The following is a 23,197-nucleotide window of genomic DNA, read 5'->3' on the forward strand; positions in this document are numbered from 1 at the left end:
AAGGAACTGGATGCAAGATATAATTTTGATATCATATACTTGGATTTCAGGAAAGCTTTTGACACTGTTGCGCATGGAAGACTACTGTACAAATTGGAGCAGAATGGTATTAAGGGTAAATTGCTACAATGGATAAAAGGATGGTTGAGTGGGAGAAGACAGAGGGTAGTAATCAATGGGCGCTGCTCTTCGTGGACTAACGTTATTAGTAGAGTCCCACAGGGTTTGGTGTTCTGTCCACTGTTGTTTGTATATTTATCAATGATATTGATGAAGGTATATCAGGCTTAATGTCGAAGTTTGCAACTGTTACAAAGGTTGGCAGGGTTGTTAATGACAGTAATGGCAGTGTGCTACTGCAACAGGATCTAGAAAATTTGGGAAGATGGGCTGAGAAGTGGCAACTGAAGTTTAACATTGACAAATGCAAAGTACTGCATATGGGTAGAAGTAAACCCAGAGAACATACCAACTGTGTGGTACTACACTTAGGGTGGTAGAAAATGAAAAAGACCTGGGGGTAATTGTACAGTCAGATATGAAGTTTTCTGAGCAATGCAGACAGACTGCCAGAGCAGGTCGTGTTGTTTTGTCAATGATATACAGGAATCTTGCTAGCAGGGAAAAGGAGGTGATTGTCCCTCTGTATAAGACAATGGGTAGGCCATGCCTTGAGTACTGCGTACAGGTTTGGAAGCCTCATTTTAGGAAGGATGTAGATTTGCTTGAGCATGTACAGAGAAGGGCAACAAGATTGGTAAGAGGAATGAAAGGATCCTCTAACCAAGAGAGGCTTAAGTTCTGCAAATTGCAGCGGCTGGAGACTAGGCACCTGCGAGGTGATCTGATTGATGTGTATAAGGCCTTGAATGGGTTGAGCACGCTGAATTCTGATGGGATTTTTCCACTTGTTCAGATTACGAATCTAAGGGGGCATAAATTCAAATTGAGGAAAGGCAGCTGTAGAGTAGATGTGCCAAAATTTGCCTTTAGCCAGCGGGTGGCTAATTGCTGGAACAAACTTCCATCTGTCGTTGTGGGAGTTGATAGGTTACATAAATTTATGGAGCAACTGGACAAACATTTAGAGGGAATGGTTGTGTGAATTTTTTTTTTTTTTTTTGGCTGATGCTACATAAGCTCATACGCTTGCTTTCTTGCATCACATGCCAAGATTACTATTATCGAAAAATAGGTTTAAAATTGTTGGCTAGTGTTATTTGTCTTTCTAAAAAGGGATCAAAATTTCTGTAAAGTTGATACAAATCATGTGGACATCTAACTAGTCTTCAGTCTTTGCAAAGCAGACTCCCACCATAGCGACTCAAATGCCCCGTCAAAGTCAATAAATATTGGTAACTCATATTTAAAGGAAGAATTCTCAATATGGCGGGTAAAATCTACTAGCCTAGATAAATTTTGGTCTTCGATAAATCTCCAGGTAAGTCGTGCCTAGATTTCCTTGGAGTAAACGCATATTGTTTAGCCGAAATATTATTGTATGGTTTTATGAGCATCAGCAGGTATGTGAAATCAAGGTATTGATTTCACATACCTCCAACGATTTGTAACCCCCCAATCCTATTCATACTATCCATTATTAGTATTCAAATTTGAAATTACAACAGCTCTGCAGTACTCAGGGCAATCAGGGTCTCTAATCGAATGATTACAGTCTTTTTCTTTCGTTTACAATTAATACATTTAACAGGTTGGTATTAATTTAAACAATCTGCATGCACATGCCCGTTCTCTGCACAATGCCCACATGACATTAGTTATGCAAACAATTTTGGATTCTGTGTCCATATCCTAAGCATTTGAAACACTTAGTCACTACAGCAACCTTTCGAAATTTGTGTGAAGAAAATCCTAAGTAAATTCCTAAGTTATTCAAATGTATCATTACTCATGATACATTTGAATATTCTTGGACAAAAGCCTATAACTCAGTTTAAATCTGAATGTGACTTCCTTTACAACTTCTTCATTTTGAAAATCAAAATCCTTTAAATTTTTACAAAATAAATCTACTATTTCATCGCAAGATGTCTCCCTACATACATCATACTGTACATTACAATCGTAGTCACTTAATCTTGGTCTATCATCATTTGGTCGAAAAATCGTTCTAAAGAGCGAAATATAAAATTTCATGAAAATCTATTCAGTGCGAGTCAAATTATTACAAGGACAATCGGACTATGAAATAATAATTGGATTTCTAGTTGGTCCAATTTTAATGAAATTTGCGTTGGCTCAACGCAAATTTCATTAAAAATCTCCTCGTGAATGCGCCACAGGATTCACGGGGAGGCCATTCCATGGTAATAAAATCTGCGGAATGCTCTTCGAACCAAGTTCTAGTCACCACCGCTCTGTGGGGAGGCACATGGAAGAGTTCGTTACCCTGTGGATGCACGATGACCATGAAGGGATGCAGGTGGTCTGCAAGGATGGACACAACCTGGACCGTTCAGAGATGCGTCTAGACGTATCAGAGGTCCTAACGTGTGCCAGTTGACGCCTCAGACCATTACCGACCGTCCACCTGGCTGAACAGTTCCTTGTTGCCATGACGGGTCCATAGCTTCGTGCGGCTTCCGCCAGATACGTACCTCCCGTCCGCTCGAAATAACTGTAAACTGGACTGATCGGACCAGGAGACCCGTATCCAATCATCCAAGGTCCAGTGCCGATGTTCTTTTTCCCAGTTGAGGCATAGAGTCCTATGTTATGGTGTTAGCAATGGAAATCTGGTGGTTTGGCGGCTCCCATAATCTATTGCAGCTAATGGTCGCCTGATGGTCTTGGTGGAGACGTTTCTGGCACTTCCCTCGTTGAAGTCGGCGGTGATTTGTGCCACTGTTGCTCTCCGGTTAGCTAGAACAATGCGCAACAGACGTCGACTGCCACGTTCATCCACCACCTTTCTCCACCCACAGCGCTAGCCACGATGAGATGATTTCTGTACGACCTCCGCGATAGAGTAACCGATGCATCGGGCACCCACTCTCATCCCTCTTTCAAAGTCGGTTAACCCATGACGTTTATCCATACTGACATCGAATTAACTTCTACGTGAATGCAGTGAACCTATATAAAGCGGCCGATTCATCGACTAGCGAGAGGGGGGGAGTGACAGCGTCGCGTTGCCAGGTACAAGGTATCCCATGAATTCTGTCCTTTCAGTGTATATATGTATTCATAATTATGTAAAATATATTTTCATGTTATAATCCCAGTAATCCGAACATTCGAGTAACCCCTTGAATTAATTAGTTCGGATTATCTCGTGACGCTCCATATATAATGACGTGTGAGATTCTATTAGGTATTTATACCGAAATCTTTTTTTCTTTTTAATTTTCAAAAAAATAACAAAATGGATCAAGTACTATCCATGACTGGCTTCAATATTCATACAAATTTGAATACGTTTTCCTGCCATGCAAATTACTACACTTAAATGAAGCGATTTTCAAGTAAAAGCTTTTGATGATTGGATGAATACTTCATCCAATCAAAGAACACGATCCCTCAAGGACAGAAAGTCGATCTCTCTCTTCTTGAATGTAACAAGGTAGATCAAAGATGGTGATAGCATTATGACTATTCAGAAGAATCACGTGAGGATTGCCTCTTCGAGGAAGGAAAAAATATTTGGGTCATGTCACAATTTTAAGCGGAGCTGGTGCAAAATGCGACCCGTTTTGGAGAATCATGTAGAAAAGTTTGAAACGAAATGGACTCACCTCGATTTCTGATGAAATCATTCACGTTATTGAGAAGGAAGTTTCGGGTGAAATCATTAAGGAAATATTTCCTTCATGATTTCAAATGTAATCATTTCAAACATTTCTTTAACAATTTCAGCTGAAAACGAAAATTATTCGTTGATCAATAATGTACTTTATCTTTTAAAATAAAAGGCATTTACCCCACTACATACTAGATTTTTTCTAAAAACTAACGCGTGTTTGGCGTTTGTTTTTAGTGTTTTTTTTTTTTTTTAACCTAGATTTAAAATTTTTTTTTGCATTGTCATGTAACAAAATGCACCGATAGTCAAACTGTGTTTGACTTCCGTAATAATCTATTATCGTGCTGATTCGACAAATTGAGTTTTCCAAAAACATCGAAAGCGCAAGGCGACAAGTCTAAGCTGTATGGAGGATGCTTATTCACCTCACAATTCTGTTATTGTTGTAGTAGGGTTTAGGAGCATCGGCAACTAAGGCCATATTGCTCCATGTATAGTGTCTGTAAATTGAGTTTGTTCTGTGGTCAATTTTCTGCGTCATGGACGAAAAACCATGCTACCCTCGCCTGAGACCAACTAACTCGGCCACGTTTTGAAAAAAGCCCATAAAAATTCCTCACGTCATCGACCGGACTCGAACTCAGGTCTTTTCCACCCGGTGTGCAAAAGACAGGGCTTCTAGACGGCCGCAATGCTGTTGCTGAATGGATGCCATGGTTTGTTATGTATATTTGAGCGTTGTCATGTAACAAAATGACACTTTTAGTTGTTTTTTTTTTTGGTTTTTTTCATGACGTCGCAGATGAACTTTTAAGATTCTTTCATAATTTGGCAAGTTTATTCCCTCATCACTGCAATTGAAACGGCGCAGTGGAACAGCCCTTCTGATTTGAAGAACAGCATGAACTTAACCTTCCCAGAGTATTCAAAAGTTTTGAATTTCTTTGGTTGCGGTGATGATGACTGATGTTTCCAATGCATGCAGTGTTTTTTGTTCTAGTTGAAAGTGCCTACACACCACGTCTAATCGACAATCATCATGCAATCCAAGAAGACATTTCCTTCCTGTTGATAGATGTTACAGCCAATCAATAAATGTTTCTGTTCATTGTTAAAGACACTTGGGAACCTACTTCCTGCAGATCTTCCTGGATGATTCCATACCATCATCCAGGATACAGTACCATCCTAGAAGATGGTACTGTAAAAGAACAACTAAGGCTCAATATATCCTATGTTTAAATCATATTTTTAAAATTACGTAAGAGCTACCTCAATCTTTTATCCATAGGATTACTTCTCTTCGAAGAGAAGTTTAAGAAGTTCGAAGAAGAAAAGATTAAGGTAACTCTTATGTAATTTTAAAAAACCCAGAAGATGGTATGCATAGACCTAAAGTGACATTGAGCTCTGATGACTTGAAAACTATTTTTTCACTTCGTAATAAAAATTTTACCATTCATACACTCCTGAACCTGATATATAATTGTTGATTTGCACCTTCTCTATACACGTAGTAGTAGTTACGTTAAACGACAAGGCAATTAAGGCTTATGAGGAGTCGCTATCTCCAAATTGAGTGTATTCTGTTCTGTTCAGGTCGATTTGCCTCTTTTGCTGGACGAAACGCTCGAGTTTATGGGATGGGGGAACCTTGCTATCCTCGCCTGACCACCAACTGACACAACAATGGAGTAAAAAAAAAAGCCCATAAAAGTTCTTGCATCACTAACGGGATTCGAATCCGTCTTTTCCATATAGTGTGGGAAGGACGGTGATTATAAACCCTTGAATACTATTACTTTACATAAAGATTAATAAGCCGATACAAATTCCTGCCCTGCTCCTGTCATTCTCTCAACTTGGTTTGAATTGAGCTTAATTATGACCAGATGCATTATAGATCTGCATTTATATTTTTTATTTGTATTTTTCATCTCTTTTCCGATAGTGACTTTTCAAGATTGATGCTGTTCGCAAGGATTTCCCAACGATAGGAAGAATTGCCTGTCTGGTTGCAGCTGTTCACCTGCCCACCGTCAATACGAATCAGTTCATCGTCATGATGGAGCTGGAACCTTGGTTTATCAGACTGTCATTGACACCTACGCCTGCAGCGGACACGGGAACATCGTTCCTGGACATTGGACGAACGGAAATGATTACGGCCGGCCAACATGGGCACATGAAGAGGTCGCCCACTCCGTAGGCTTATCGGCAAGAGCTCACACTAGATGGTGTGTCCTCGAAAACGACACTCTCTGCGAACCCTTGTTGTAGTCTGCCGTTAATGGAAGATCGAGTCGTCTGTTGTCCCAGAGAGACCTTCCAACTGCCATTCGACTCGACTTTTCAACCATTAGTGGTTTCCCAGTCCCGGCACGTTGATTGGTTGTGTGTACCTCTTCGGTCCATTCCCGCTACACCTTGATTACGACAGCCCTCGAACAGCTCATTCAAACTCCGTTAAGTCCTTCCCTTTCTCCAATTGCACGGGCCTGTACTGACCAACTGACACACTATCGTGCGGTCACTATATATGCTGCGCCGGTCGGTGACGTCACTTCTAGATGCTGTGGGTGCGTCCACTGATGAAGACAGGGTTGGTCATAATGTTTTGGCTCGTGTGTGCCTGTGTGTGCGCGAGCGCGCGCTTTTTAAGGCAAATTTAAAACAGATGATTTAATGCTATTTGCAGATCTCAATCGAACAATTGTGTCTATACGTACATTAGTGGCAAAGTTTCATTTCGATTGAATTCTACATCTTGAACATTAAAAGTTCAAAAAAGGTCCAAATCTTCAGGAGATATATCACAAAAAAAAAAAAAAAATGATTTAGATAAATACTTTGCTAATGGAGAAATCCATTCAAGAGCCTCATTAGAAATTTAAATTCATTTCATTATATCTAATTCTATGACCTCAAGGGAAGCATGGTGGTTATAATCACACCATGTAGAAAAAGCCTAAGTTGGAATTCTGTCAGTGAGATGAGCCATTTTCATAGGTGTTTTCCAAACGGTAACTGAGTTAGTCGTTCTTCGACATGCCTAGTAAGGACTTCTTTCCGGGAAGTCGAGTTTTTTTTCGTCCAGAAAGAGAGGACGAAACAGACAAAACAGACTAGAGAACGTATTCTATTTACAGATGACAGACATTTGGGTGTATGAGCTATTTATTTGAGTATGTCAGTCACCAGGCTGCAATGCATCCGAGAGATCCTTCTTATCACTTATTTATAAAATAAAGTGAAATAAAATTTATATTAATTAAACTATCCAGGTTGATCATTTAATTCGCAGAATGGCCCTGCCTTAATTTTAGTCTGGTGGAAGTGTGACGTTGCGAAGAGTGCTTTCATGGCACATGTTAAGTCCACTGTTATTGGTGGATCAACGTCTCAGTGTCACAGCCTACTTGAACATAGTTGTCGACCAGATGACGAGCCCTTCATGCTCACAGTTTATTGGTATAGTAATGGCTACTTCCACCACATCTCAAGGCAGGGATTGGTCCTAGGAACAAAGGTGAGTTTGTAATACTTCTAGCCTGCTCATTCTTCGGATCCCAACTCGATTGTGCAACTGTGGGATGAGATGAAACGAGCTGTTATTGGCAGGGTTCGGCTATCTAGTTTGAAGCAGCTATGAGATGCAATCCTCGCTGCATGAGCCAGCATCCATGTGGTAGTTTTCAACATGTTTCCAAGGTTAGGTATAATGTAAGTAAGGGTATGATGATCTCATGCTGTGAGTCTGTAGACAGTCATGTGCATTCAGTCTATTTTTTCCAGTCGAGGTGTAATCATGTCGACACCACTTTCCAGTTGCACCATTAGTGAACAAGGTTCCATGATCAGATTTTTGTGGTCAAAAGGGATTGAACCGCTCCAAAATTTACATAAAAATATTGGCAAAATATAGGAAAAAGTATTATAGTACAAAGAATTTCCACAGGTGGGTCAAGGTTACTCATTAGCTATTTCGCAGTGTATTCATCCTGCAGTTCTGCCTCTTCTCATCAACGAACCGTTTGTCTAAGAAACAGACTTCTTATTTATTTATTGTATTAAGCAGTTCCTGCTAAAATTTGGCAACACCGCTGTTCAACCTACAGCTCACTTAGATAATTGCAATGTACACCATCCCCTGTTTACCCAGTTGCAGGGTGGAAGACCCTCTAAAACGATACATCAACACAATAAAAAATGAACATATAGAAGATGTTCAAAGTCCAGGTTGGTTATAAATAACTCTCAGCCCATTTCAAAGTCCACAGCATCATCAATTAAGATGGTTACAGCAAACCAAATCGGATAATGGTGAATAAGGAAATCCTCCAGACATAAAGGAGTTCTTCAAGAATCTATATCCCAGATTCTGTAGAAACCAGATACAGGCTGAGAAAAGCCTGCAGCACAAGTAGCTGCCGAGGACAGAACTGCCAGCACAAGGAGTTGCCAGTGACTATCACAACAATGCTGTCAGCAACATAAACTACAAGGGGAGTGGACTTCTTATGTATGTAAACGCACTTGTCCTCCCCACACCGGGTGAGGAGGACGGCAAACTTTTATGAGCCTTTTTCACAACGTGGCTGAGTTAGTCAATCTCAGGCGAGGGTAGCACGGTTTTTTTCCTGGAAACTCGGGTTTTTCGTCCAGCAAACAGAAAATCGACCTTAGAACACGGGTAATTTACAGACATTATACACGGAGCAGCATGGCCTTATTCGCCGATGCTCCTAAAAAAAACCCAACAACAACAACCCGGAAAAACAAATAATTCATATTATTTGTTTTTCTGGGATGAACGTTGATAACAAACACAAATATGGCAGGTAAACACAAACATGTTTACTCTTTAACGTTTACATGCAAATCTGGTTTTTTAAAGGGGGGGATGCAAATAAATGCGCGTGTGACGTACAACTTCGAATGAGGGAACCGCAAAGGTTGATTAAACACCTAAAGGGAAATTTGATTGGGGTGTTTAAATTGCCGAAGTAATTGAGTAAAAGGAATGGGAAAGGTGTGTTCTCCCTCGTGGGTGAGACGCGAACCACGAGACATAAAATCCCAAGGAATAACAGAAGACTGAAATTCATCCGTGGGCAGCGGATTTTCGAACACTAAGTTACCTCCGAAGGTGGCAGAGACAATGACTGTGGCAAATTCAAAACGGAACCTTGTGGGAATGGGAATAGTATGAATATTGAATTTTATTTCATTGCAGAAAAGTGTGCTTTCTTGCATCACTTGAACTTAATACTCATTTTCGGTAGCGCCGAGTTAAAAGGAGAAGATATGGTCACTTGACAAAATGGCTCTTATCATGAGAGTTGATAGAGTGTGGATTACCGAGAATTTCCTTTCCAATCGCTGGGTTGAGCAATTGATTTCTTATTTGAATGCTTATCAGCTGCACCATTATCTTTGTTTCGGTAATCAATTTCTGCGAAGGCAAGGAGTACAGTGACATTGATATCTCCATAAATCCCCCCTTCCCGTATCTGGTGTAGAAGTAGACCTTGAGATTTCGTGGTCCTCCGGTGTGGTAAACAGATTAAAGTGATACTAAACGTATCAGCAAAGCCGATTTAGGAATTGCGTGTACTTTTCGTTCGTTCCAGTAACGCTTTTAAAGAAATGTTGCGATATAGAATACACTGACACCGTACTGGGGGGGGGGGGGGATGGAGAATACTTCTTCACCAAGCTGAGTCATTCTTCCCCCTAAGCTCATATATCTCTTTGTTCCCATAAGATTGGCGAAATCCTCTCTTGCACCGCCCCCATCCAGTTGTTATCCTTCTTTTCCTCCTTTTCTCTCCAGTCCTTTCTCCCAATTTTTTTTTCTCTCTCTCTCTATATATTTTTTTAATTTTTTTTTCTCTCTCTCTCTTTCTATTCTTTATTTTTTTCTCTCTTTCTATTCTTATTTCGTGTTCTCTATCCCTATTTTTTTTTAAATTTTTCTCTCTCTCTCTTTATTCTTGACTTTTTTCTCTTTCTCTCTCTCTCTCTCTTTCTATTCTTGACTTCTCTCTCTCTCTCTCTCTCTCTCTCTCTCTTTCTTTTTTACTTTTCTCTCTCTCTCTCTCTTTCTATTTTTTACTTTTCTCTCTCTCTCTCTCTCTTTCTATTGTTGACTTTTTTCTCTCTCTCTCTCTCTTTCTATTCTTGACTTTTCTCTCTCTCTCTCTCTCTCTCTTTCTATTTTTTACTTTTCTCTCTCTCTCTCTCTCTCTCTCTCGCTCTCTCTCTCTTTCTATTGTTGACTTCTTTTTCTCTCTCTCTCTCTTTCTATTCTTGACTTTTCTCTCTCTCTCTCTCTCTCTCTCTTTCTATTTTTTACTTCTCTCTCTCTCTCTCTCTCTCTTTCTATTTTTTACTTTTCTCTCTCTCTCTCTCTTTCTATTCTTGACTTTTTTCTCTCTCTTTCTATTCTTGACTTTTCTCTCTCTCTCTCTCTCTCTCTCTCTCTCTCTCTCTCTCTTTCTATTCTTGACTTTTCTCTCTCTCTCTCTCTCTCTCTCTCTCTCTTTCTATTTTTTACTTCTCTCTCTCTCTGTCTATTCTTTACTTTTTTTTCTCTCTCTTTCTTTCTATTCTTTACTTTCTCTCTCTCTCTCTCTCTCTCTCTCTCTCTCTCTCTCTCTCTCTCTTTATTCTTTACTTTTTTTCCCTCTCTCTCTATTTATTTCTTTTCTCTCTTTCTAATTCTTATTTGATGTCTCTGTCTATTCAACATTCTCGCTCTCTCTCTATTCATTATTCTCTCTTCTCTCTATCTTCTCTCTCTCTCTCTCTCTATTCTGTGTTTTTATCTCACCCTTTTCTTTCTCTAATTCATTATTCTCTCTCTCTCTATTCTTTGTTTTTTTTCTCGCCCTTTTCTTTCTCTGTTCATTATTCTCTCTCTTTCCTCAAATTTTTAGTTTCCCTCTTTCTCTCTATTTGTTTATTTTTTCTGCCTTTATTATTATTCTCTCTCTCTCTCTCTCTATTCTTTCTCTTTCTCTCTCTCTCTATTCTCTCTCTCTCTCTCTCTCTCTCTCTATTCTTTCTCTTTCTCTCTCTCTCTATTCTCTCTTTCTCTCTCTCTCTATTCTCTCTTTCTCTCTCTCTATTCTTTCTCTTTCTCTCTCTCTATTCTCTCTTTCTCTCTCTCTATTCTCTCTTTCTCTCTCTCTATTCTTTCTCTTTCTCTCTATTCTCTCTTTCTCTCTCTCTATTCTTTCTCTTTCTCTCTCTCTCTCTCTCTATTCTCTCTTTCTCTCTCTCTCTATTCTTTCTCTTTCTCTATCTCTCTAATTCTTTTTCTTTCCTCTCTATCCTCTATTCATTATTATCTCTCTCTCTCTCTCTCTCTCTATTCTTTCTCTTTCTCTCTCTCTTTTCTCTCTCTCTCTCTATTCTTTCTCTTTCTCTCTCTCTATTCTCTCTCTCTCTATTCTTTTTCTCTCTCTCTCTGTCTATTCTTTCTCTCTCTCTAATTCTTTATTTTTTTTCCTCTCTATCCTCTATTCATTATTATCTCTCTCTCTCTCTCTCTCTCTCTCTCTCTCTCTAATTCTTTATCTTTTTCTCTCTTCTCTCTCTCTCTAATTCTTTATCTTTCTTTCTCTCTCTCTCTGTCTATTCTTTCTCTCTCTCTAATTCTTTATTTTTTTTTTTCCTCTCTATCCTCTATTCATTATTATCTCTCTCTCTCTCTCTAATTCTTTGTCCTTTTCTCTCTTCTCTCTCTCTCTAATTCTTTATCTTTCTCTCTTTCTCTCTCTCTAATTCTTTATCTTTTTTCTCTCTCTTCTCTCTCTCTAATTCTTTATCTTTCTCTCTCTCTTCTCTCTTTCTCTCTCTTTTTATTTTTTATTTTTTCTCTCTCTTCTCTCTCTCTCTAATTCTTTATCTTTTTTCTCTCTCTTCTCTCTCTCTCTAATTCTTTATGTTTCTCTCTCTCTTCTCTCTTTCTCTCTCTCTTTAATTCTCTATCTTTTTGGCTCTCTCTAATTCTTTGCCTTTTCTCTCTCTCTCTCTCTCTCTCTCTCTCTCGCTCTCTCTCTCACACACACATAGTATAATGGATTTGCCATTTTTCCCTTGTTGGGAAGGGTTTGAATCCTATTAATAATAAATAAATTTTCTGTTTATACTCCGGGACGACCAAACGGTCAGAGGAGTTCACAAGATATACAGAATACAAGAAACAGCACCGTATTCAGTAGTCACGGGCTTGAACCCCGGCCACTCAAGGCACGTGTACTTATGCACCCGCGCGCCTGACCACTAGGCTACGGCGGCCTAGAGGTTGCAGGAATGCTTATATAATTTTTATATGTGCCTCTTTAGTTGCACATCTGAAAAGAAGTACGTCCGCCCCCGTAAGTAATTACGGCAGATTCTTAGCCCGTAAACACATTACGGATACAGCGAATCACAAAGACCACGATAGTTTTTCAGCCCGCGCAACACACACACACACACACCTTTTGCGTCGACAAAGGCCACGAGAACTAGAATAGAAGCTAATCTCGGAAGGGTGGGTTGACTGACTAAAGCGGTAATCGTTGTTTGAAGTTGAACAGACCCTCATTTCGTCAATTTCTACAAACACTTTCGCAATATTTACGGTACTTTTTTAAGCGAAATTCTCCGATTGTTACGTACCTTAATGAGAAAAAAAAAAAAATCTTTCGTATAACTTTGTCGCACTCTTTTTGCGCTACGGAAAGCAAAATTTGCGATCGACTGGCGAGTTCCACCGTATCCCGCGGGTCACGCGATCATAATTGCCGCTCCCCTCATTCGCTGCGGATTTGAACCAACTCGCGCCGCCAGTGTCACTCGCTTTAACATAAAGCGAAAATAGAGTGCCACACGGAGACGGAACTTTCAGGCGTTCTCACGTATCGTGCGTGAACTCGAGCGGAAACTGTTATTGCGGTAAATAATTTCTTCTTTCTATCATTGTCGTAATAAAACCAGCTTTTCTTTTCTTTTTTTTCTTTGCCACCCGAATTTATAAGTGGCAGGAAATGTAACTGATCATTGCCAGTGGTTTTGCTCAGTTACGATCGCAATTCGTTATAACGAAGGTAGGTCAACATTAGGGGGGGGAGAGGAAGAAAAGAAAAAAAAAATGGGAACATTTATTCTCACAGCACTGGTTCCAACTGTTACCTAACCCATTCACGCTATCTGTGTTTACCAGCAGTTCCCCCGATAGAAAAAATACCACACGTTGGCATTTTTTATCCCTTAATAATTTCATCAAAGCAATTAAAAGCTCATTAGAATTACAAGCCTCGGCCTTTGACCTCGCCTACGCTTCGTATACCTAACCTGTTTTTTTTTTTTTTTTTTTTTTGAAAGGTTTGTTTTTAGGTCACTATTAAGAACTACACAAAAAATCACAGAAACCAGGCGCCAAATCTTCTCAAACAAAATGACCACACGCAGTTCATTGGTTTAGTTTTGATTTTAATATGCGTATATCGGGATATTATTAATACCTACACTGAGTGGTCACTTTATCGGGTACACCTACTTAAAGGCAAGTTACTGCTTTGGATAAAGGGATGGTTAAGTAGAAGAAGACAGAGAGTAGTTATCAATGGGCACTGCTCTTCGTAGACTGTTATCAGTGGAGTTCCCCAAGGTTCAGTTCTGGGCCCATTTTCAATATTTATCAATGATATTGATGAAAGTATATATGTCTAAGTTTGCAGATGACACAAAGGTTGGCAGAGTGGTTAACCACAGTCATCAGAGTGAGCAACTGCAACAAGATCTAGGAAAACTGGGTCGATGGGTTGAGAAATGGTAGTTGAAGTTAAACATTGTCAAATGCAACGTACTGCACATGGGTAGCAGTAACCCAAGAGTAACTTATCAACTGTGTGGCACTACACTCAGAGTAATGGAGAATGAAATATTCGTTCCTTACACAAAGACTTTTGTGTAAGGCCTTGTTTAGGCTGCATCTTGAGGACTGTATACAGGTGTAGAGGCCTCACTTTAGGAGAAAGGTAGATCTCTAATTTCACTTCCTGGCTGAATTAGTTAGTCTCAGGCGTAGATAGCAAGGTTTTTTTTTCCCCAGAAACTGGGGGTTTTCGTCCAGCAAACAGACAAATCGACCACAGAACACACGCAATTAACAGACATAAGACACAGCATGGCAGATGAATTTAATTATTCGGGTGGCCTAAATATAATAGTTTGGATTTGATTTTTTTTGGTACATCTGCTGGAACGGGAACTTTTGTTTCCTTCACCAGTCTGGTTGCCCAGATTGGTGAAGGAAACAAATCGCAGCGTCTTGAGACTAGGCACCTGCGGGGAGATCTAATTGAGGTGTTTAAAGCCCTGAACGGATTGAATAAGATGAAATTAATGGTATTCTTCCACTTGCCGAGACTACACACATGAGGGGACATAAATTCAAATTGAGAATGTCTGCAGGATAGATGTGCGGAATTTGCCTCCAGCCCACGGGTGATTGACTTTTGGAACTGGCTTCTATCTGTTGTTGTGGAAGTGGATGGATCAAATAAATTCAAGGAAGAACTAGACAAATTCTTGGCGGATACGGATGAGTGAACTACTTGTTCTTCAAACGGTCGAGTGAAATCTGTTCTGGCCATTCTTGGATGAGACGGATGTGCGCAGGAGACAACAGTTCCACATAGCAAGAGAACAGTCCATGGAACAGCGACTCTCTCTCTGTCTCTTTCTGTCTGAAAGTCAAACAATAGTCAATGGAAAACATCATGTAGGTTGACCAGTAACAAAAATATTCAAAACCTTAAGTGTTTGCTGGAAAAATTATTTTTGTGGGACACTGTCTTGCTCACGTTAAAATATTTCTTAGCATAGCATTCACAGGGATCCTCTAGAGCAGACCTTCCCAACTGGTGTACCGCAACATTAGGAAAAACTCAATTGAGTCCATACGCCTCGCTTCCGTTCCGAAACAGGTGTTCAATTGGATTGAGTCAGCCGATTTTGAGGCCAATGGGTTCGACGAAACACTCGTGCACAGTGCGGGCTCGATGACATGGCACATTATCGTCTTGGAAGATCCAGTTTCTGTTCGGGAAAAAATGCACCATGGAGGGGTGCACATGTTGTTCTAAGAGCTGCCTGTGGACTTCACCAGTGAAACGTTTATCCATACACCAGGGGTTCTAGTTCTTGCCAGCAAAACATGACCCATATTAAGCAAACAACCATCGTTATCTGCCTGGATAGTGGGCACCATGCACGATGGGTCCATGGACTCGTGTTGCTTGCGCCAAACACGAAGACATCCGTCAGCTTGTTGCAACAAATATTTGCACGCATCCGACCAGCACAGTAATTTCCACTTTTCCAGTGTCCAACCAGCGTGTTGTTAACTTCGCCGTTGACGGTGACCAGTGAGGAGAGAGTATCTCTTTGGTCGTCTGCTGTTGAACCCCATACGTCTGAGTGAGCGACGAATCGTCATTTGGGATATTGTTCTTGCATTTCCCATATTGCATTGCGATGTCAGCTGTCGCACAGTGACCTGCTATTCAGCCCGTACAGCGCGCTGCACCCTTCGCTCACCTCGACATCCACCTTGCGTAATCCTTTACAGTTCTGTCGGCGGGAGGTGGTTCGACACCATTCTTTGTACACCTTGACCACAGTGGGCCGTGAGCAACCGACAAGACGTGCCTTTTCCTATATGGAAACACCCGATACACGAGTTCCCACAATCATGCCCTTTTGAAACTCCGTGATATGTTTACAACGTCCTATAACTGCTACTTTATCACTCTGACTTTCATGACCAGATGCAAATTGCTACTGCCTTAGTGTAGGAAGATGTGTGGCATAATCCATTACGGATGATGGGGTGGTCACAATTTAGTGATCACTGAGTTCATATCAGAATAGTAAGACTATTTTAAGCTTCTGACGAATGTTTTGTGCCTCTGTTTTGTTATTTAATATTGTATTACCAAAAATTGAACGTACATTCGCGCACGTATACACAAAAAAAAAAAAAAGATATATATATTAATCAAAGTTATCTCGAAGAGGTCGCAATGCAATGAATTTGCGCTGACGACTATCGACATCCATTTTCGGTAGCAGGATTTTCTGGGGGGGGGGGTTAGCCCTATTTGGAACTACTGTCGACATCACTTCGGGAAAAAAGGGCGAGGATTCGGAATTGAAGACGTAGAAAGTTAGAGTAAGCAATGTATAAGATTCATAAAATCCCCCTATGGATTTTTCAAATTAAAACTGGTTTTTGACTATTCCGGAATCCAGAAGCTTACATTGGCATACAAAATACGAAAGAAACGCGCCAAGCGTACATTACGTTTGTTACTGGTTTCTGGACAACACATCCTTTGATTTCAACTTCCTTATCTTTACGGATGTCACATTTATCTGTCTTGTTAATTCAACACTCCCTTTTAATAATTTCGTTGGAAAATGACACAAAACCTTTCAACATTCAGTCATGACTAGAAATCGCTTGATCCATTAGTCACCTTGATCGCGTGGACATCAGTAACGTCATCGATTCTTGTGGTAACCTCTAGCGCTCCTAAGGAATGTACTCGGAGGAGAATTACACCGAAACCCTTATATGAAGCGGAAACAGAAAAACTCTGGGAATGTGCCAAGTTTTGAAGATGTAATCACATGGGCTGTGTAGTAGTTGGCGAGTGATGCAAACCACAAAATGTGGTGAAAAGACAGTAGACTCGTTGAAGCTTCTGCTAGTCATTGAGTCAGCGAACTGCCGACTTTGTGAATCACATTCACTTGACGTCAATTGTACAGCAAAAGTCTAAGAAGAGGGAGCAATTGTCTATGACCACGCTCGTCATTAATCTCGACCTGATTTAGGATCGTCCCCCTGAGGAAACGGATGCATAGCAGACTGCGTGGTGCGAGGATTGCCACAAATAGCCTTAAGGAAGCAAAGTAGCACTGTTATTCAACAACAGGGCAAAGGTAGCGCTGTTGTTCTTTTCATTATTTCTGATGATTATTATCAGGTGACCAAAAAAGCTTGGAAATTTTTTTCAAGGTTAATATTTTGAAAAAGATATTAACCTATTTTAAATTTTGCTTCAAATAAGAAAACAGAGAAATAGATGCTGTGTGGTTCGAAGACTTTTGAATGGCTCACAAGTTTAAAGAGAGCCACTCGTCCGTCGAAGATGATATTCACTCTGGCCACCCTAACTTCAAAAAACAATAATTCACTTGCTCGTATTCGTGATCTAATCAGGAGTGATCGATGTTTTAACAATCCGCGAATTTGCTAATGAAATTAGTATTTCTTATGGTTATTGTTACTCAATTTTAACAAGATTTGGGAATGCGAGCCAAGTTTATGGCTCACGTTCTCACTGATCACAAAGGATGGTTGAAGGAAGACTGAATCTTCCACTTCACAGTGGAAGATTCAGTCTTCTTCAAAGTTAAAAAAAAAAAAAAAAAAAAGTAAGACAATCTGGAGAAAGTGTAAAATCATGCTTATTGTACCTTTTCACTCACAAAGCATTGTTCATTATGAATTTGTTCTGCATGATCATAGTAAACCTAGAAATACCTCAAAACAATTCTATGGTGATTGTGAGATTCTGTTGGCGAACTCTGTTATTGTTAAACGGCCGGAAAACTGGGCTTTAGAATTCACATTTGCATCATGATAACGCCCCTGCAAATTCGACGCTTTTCAGTCTAGACTTTCTTGCAAAGCACTCCATCACTGTGGTCCCTCATCCGCTATATTCACCGGATTTAACTTCCTGTGTTTCTTCTTTTTTTTCTTTCTCGGTTTCTAAAGGTTAAAGCTTCCTTGAACGGTCACATATTTTCAACAATAAGTAAATTATTCAGAACACGCTACAGGAACTATTAGCAATCCCAAAAGAAGCCGATCAGTTATACTTCCAGAAGGTACAACAAGATTGGAATCAGCGTAGACAGTGTCAAAGAACTTCGAAGTAAGTTCCTTGACACATCGAATAGTCAGTACATTTCATAATTTCACAAATATTAGTTCAATCCTCGATCTTTTTGATCGTACACCTCGTAAACTGGGCACAAATGCTACACACGCAGCTCGTAAGATATGCACGGCATTTGGAGAAGATACAGGCAGCCCCAGATGTGTATTTTTTTTTTTTTTTACTGCTACATGATGATTAAAGCTCAGTTATTCCCCGAAAGATTTCTTTAGTCCCTATCCCTTCACAGAATCCTGGGACTTCTACTGACAGTGAGTAAACGCATTGCCTAAAAAAATGGTTCAAAAATTTTAAATCAAGTGGTCACTCACTTGATGACGCATCCTGTAAGGGACGACTTATTGCCATTAATGACAACAAACCATGGTCGCCACCCAGTCGGATTTAAGCCAGGTGCTTGCAGAAAGATTCAATATGAGCAACAAAAACTATTCGTTTGTATTTCCATCTACTCGGAAAGGCATACAAATAACAACAAACTCCACACACCATCCTCTTCACTTGCTGCTTTGCGTCACAATAATGATTCATGTTTGGACCGGTTATTGACATCGAAGATTGTAAATTGTACGGATTTTGCTAGCTGACGTCTAGAGGCGTATATAAACTATATGGGATTTAGCCAACACAAATTATATAAAGGAACACCACTATTGCCATCAGAGGAATCTAACTTGCAATGCACATTTCGAAAGTGTGTCAAGTTTACGCAATGGGAAATAAGTTTTCAAAGAGTTATTGTATATGTCGGGCATAGCCTCTTACCATACATAGCTATGAGAAAATTAGGTTTTCTACTCAATGCATCAGTCTCATATTGTGGAGGAACTTCATCACGGGTTGCCTTAGTATCGCACTACTCTAAATAAAAGGCACTGCTCCAATAGAGAAGTATGTTGCTTTTTATTTAAAGTGTATATCACTACTCAGACCTGGGTTTCGACTCTAACTGGAGTATCAACTTCATTCTTTGGAGGTAATAAAGATTGACCTTGCCATTCAGTATAAACATTCAACGATCCCTTATTTTTTGTTTCGCTGTTCCCCTCCCCCCACTCAACTAAAGCACCGAAATTGCGCCATCTACAAGAAATGAACGGATATGTTTAAAAAAAAAAACAAAAACAGAACGTTTTTCAGATATATGTAAATGATTAGCTTATCAAGGCAAGGCAATCTGCGCAGCACAACTGGCGCCATAAGTCAATTTTTAGTGAAACCAAGATAACCTTTACGATTATCTTTGGTTTTACAGTAAGTGTTAACGGGTGTTAGTGATATTTGAATATATGTAAGGATGAACTGCATGTCTTGCTAAGAGAAGAGTTTTCTTGCACATATTTGGCCATTCAAAAATCTAAAACATAATCAAAAATCTCAGTTAAATTTAATCATTATATTCGGAGTTTAATGATATAGTGACAATGACTCTTTCCCAGAAAGAAAATGTGTGCTGGAAGGTGCAATTATGGTTAAGCATGACTGCAAATTACTGTTGGTCTTTGTAAAGAGAGAGACATCTAGCGTAATGCGTAAAAATAAAACTTTCATTTTAAACTAAAAGACAGAATTTATTCTAAAGAAGTGAATTTGCATACACGTTCACTTTTATATCAATATTCTAGTTTCTTCACTTTGAGTTTTGTCCATTTTTTATAAAAAAAAAAAAAGTTTAGCTGTAAATTAACGATTTATAGATTAGAGAAATATCCTGATACAGAAAAAAAGAAAGAAAGAAGGGAAAAAAAAAAACCAGATGTCAATTTTGAAATTAATGTTGCATACTTAGGTAAGATAGCAGAACAGAATCCCAATTCTACATATTTCAGTTTGAAGGCATTATTATTATTATTATTAAAATCCAAATTATGGTCACCTGTACATTAGCATTACTAGAATTTTTGTACCAGGTAAAACTGTTTAAATAAATGCAAAAAAAAATCTAGGGATACTTCCTGAATTTTAGATAGTGTTCCTTACGCACAATATGTGACCTAAATGCTTTTGGAACTCCAAGTGCTCAATGCCATTTTTCAAACGAGAGTAAAATGAATGCAGAGATATCCGGAAGCGGAACTGATGTCATCTCCACAAGGGTATTCGGCACCATCCGTAGCTCTGGTTCCGAAATCCTATCCTTAATTTCATTCTTTCGTTAACACGAGCAATTTTGTAGAATCTGCGCCTTCCTGTTAATGTACTTCTGAAAGTTTATCGTGATACTTAAACGGTGCAACAACATTTCTTTTAGTAGAGGTTAACTGGCTGCGAGCTGGAAGAATTCTTAGCGGAACTCCCAGGAAATACTGCTGTTACCTCCAGCGCACGACAGTTCGCATAAGGGCCAGATGCACGAGGACAAAATGAAACCGGTCCTCTTGTCCACGTTAGGCCTTTATGCGGATGTGATAGAGGATATTGAATACTTCACGATATCTTGTGTTTAGGGCCGGAAGAAGCGACAATCGTGCCGGTAGTTATAGGGGACTGCGTCAAAGCATTCAGGGCATATGAATGCCCTCGATGTTTGGGAAATGATACAATAGTGCATCTTCAATTACACATTACTTCCTGATAAGCGAAATATTCTTTAGAAGTTACCTAATAAAAATAATCAGTATACTGCGCAAAGAGCTTGCAATCAAATTTCTTAGGATATTTTAGTTTGCACTGTAAAAAATAAATAAAGCGGAAAATAATTAATGTAACTCTTTAATCCCCAAATTGTACCATGTTATACATAACTGGCATGATTATACGAGTTATGTGCTGCCATCTACTGCCATCTATGAAAACATAAATTAAAGGTAAAATATTTCGTTCTTCTAAATTGGTATAAAATTGTTCCAAACAAACTGGAAACCAATGTTTATTAATTAATTAATTCTTGCGCATGTTTTCTTGTAGATAAAGAATGATTTTAATTTTCAGAGGGCAATGTAGCGTTTCATTGTCTCAAAAATTGATAAAGTTTTATCTCCTTTTAAACGATTTTTTTTCCCTCAACGACTTAAAAAATAGCGAATACGCTTTTTTTTTTCTCTAATTACCACAACATACTGATTATGACAGCGCCTGTCAAAAGTATCAGTAGCATTAAAAGAGAAAGAAGGAAACAAAAAAAAAAGGCTGTCTCTTCGACCGTTCAAAAAATACACCCTCCCTCATTGTTTTCAAAATCTAGGTCGTTCGGTCACCTTATAACAAGTGGTCTAAATTCTTTAGCAGTACTGAACCTCGAAACGTAATCAGTAATTCGTCCCTGTGACGTCACAGCTAAGCTTGTTGAATGTGAAATGTTTCTTTTTTTTTTGGCTTGCAACTTTCAAGGTTGTGGAGGATGAAAGCACGTTTTCCGTATGATTCACTTCATAGAGTTAAAATACGCTGTTAGTTAATCGACTTACTAATTCTCGTTTTGCCAAAGTTTGTTATGAACTTGAGAGGAAAAAATCTTTCACTCATTTTCAATTAAATAAGCTTAAAGGACAGAGTTCTAGTTTTACAGCTTTCTGATGTAAGATCTGTCCCGATCTACAGGTGTTGACTAGAACTTCGGAATTATTGCGCAACCGAAGTCAGTGCGATTTGCATGCCACTTAACACGTATTAGGGATTTATGTTCTTCACTCCAAACTTGATTCCGTGTAGGGAAACGTGATAAAATTAATCTATTCGAAGTGGTTAACATATACTTCTTAGAAAAGCTTCGAATAAACACTTTTTTACCTTTACTTTTAGCCGGGATTGGAAACATAAGATTTTCGTAGCAATGATAAATGGAAAATTAGACTTGTAAAGTGCGCGCGAGAAGGAAAAAATTTCAAAAAAAGAGAGAAGGAAAAAAAAAAGCATATAATAACAAATACATATTGGAATAAATTCGAACATGTTTTTGCATTTATTACAAGGCGCACATTGTACAAACACACACTACCTAACCAAAATATTAGAAACCGAACCTCATCTCAGTATCTTGGAAGACTCCCATGTTTAATTTTAATTTTACATAGAATAATACAAATATAAAATATAAAACCCTCTAGCGCTGTTCTGTAAGCGGGATGAAATTTGTAAATCTTGTATTTTTAAAGATTTGTAAATTTCAAATTTAATTTAAATAAATAAAGTAAGAAGAAAAACTTGCATTAAAAATATATAGTTTTGACTCTTGAAATTTAAAATGCTCCCCTTACCCGAAATCCTCATATGTCCTCTAAAGAAGCATATCTCACAAATTCAGAACCAACAGGATAAGTAAAATTCTGATTCCCATCACGCTCTATTGAGTCCCACAGAATTTCAATGGAGAATACGGGAAACCTCACTGGTTCTACAGATCTGGTGACTGGAAGGACTACAGAGCTGACTGAATTCACTATCAAGAGTCTCGAACCACTCACTACGACTCAGCGCGATGGATAGTCGTATTATTATCTTGAAAGTGGCTATCTCCTGCGGGGTAAAAATGAAGCTCTAAAGGACTTATGTGCTTCCTCATTTATAAGGAAGCCTTTTGTCATCCTTTCAGTGAAGCCAGTCTGTTCCATGAGAATATACCCTACATGATTATTCCATTTTACGCAGTATGGGAGTCATGCTAGATCCATAGCCTTAGGCAATAATGAAGGTGGCCGCTGACGAATCCCAGACTTCGCAGTTCTTTGCACATCGAACAGATAGGGACCGCTTAATAGCATCCTCTTTCTACCACAGTTACTCCTGGAATAGTGTTCCGTCTTCTGACCACTTCTTACATATTCTTGATATTGTAGCCTGCGATAAATCTAGTGATTTTCATATTTCTTGCTATTGTAACCTCAGCTTACCTGCAGGATTCCTTCACCAAAGTAAGTTCTCTCGTTGATGTCATTCAAGAAAACCAGAAACAAGAGTGGCCCCACCTAACCTTGAGGAACTCCATTTATAATAACCCTGACCCACTCTAAAGCGTGATCACGTATAACAATCCTTTGGCAATTGTAATCCCAGCTTGTACAGTATCCTCATACGTGGCACTGTATCAAATACTTTGCTAAAGCCTAAGTACATAATATCAAAGATGTTTCTAGTATTAATCTCCTCCGTGACCATCGTAACAGTTTATCCTGAGGGTTAAACAGGGTTGCGGCTCCGTAGCCGAGTAGTCAAGAACAAGGATACAAAAGTACACCAGCTTTGAGTGATCATGATTCAGGTCGCGTGACTATTAAATACGGTAGAATGTTCTATCTTGTGAACTCCACTGATCTTATGCGGTTGTCGAGGAGTGTAAACAGAAAATGTATTATTATTATTTATTAATTTTTTTTTAACCTTTACAAAGCCGTCTTCTAAGCCGTTTAGTATAAAATTTTCTCTAACTCATACCTTTTCTATCACCAAAAAGTGGCTATCCACT

This window comes from Mastigoproctus giganteus, chromosome 4 (genome assembly GCF_048544385.1).
Source record: "Mastigoproctus giganteus isolate SK-2022 chromosome 4, ASM4854438v1, whole genome shotgun sequence".
NCBI classification, from domain to species: Eukaryota; Metazoa; Arthropoda; class Arachnida; order Uropygi; family Thelyphonidae; genus Mastigoproctus; species Mastigoproctus giganteus.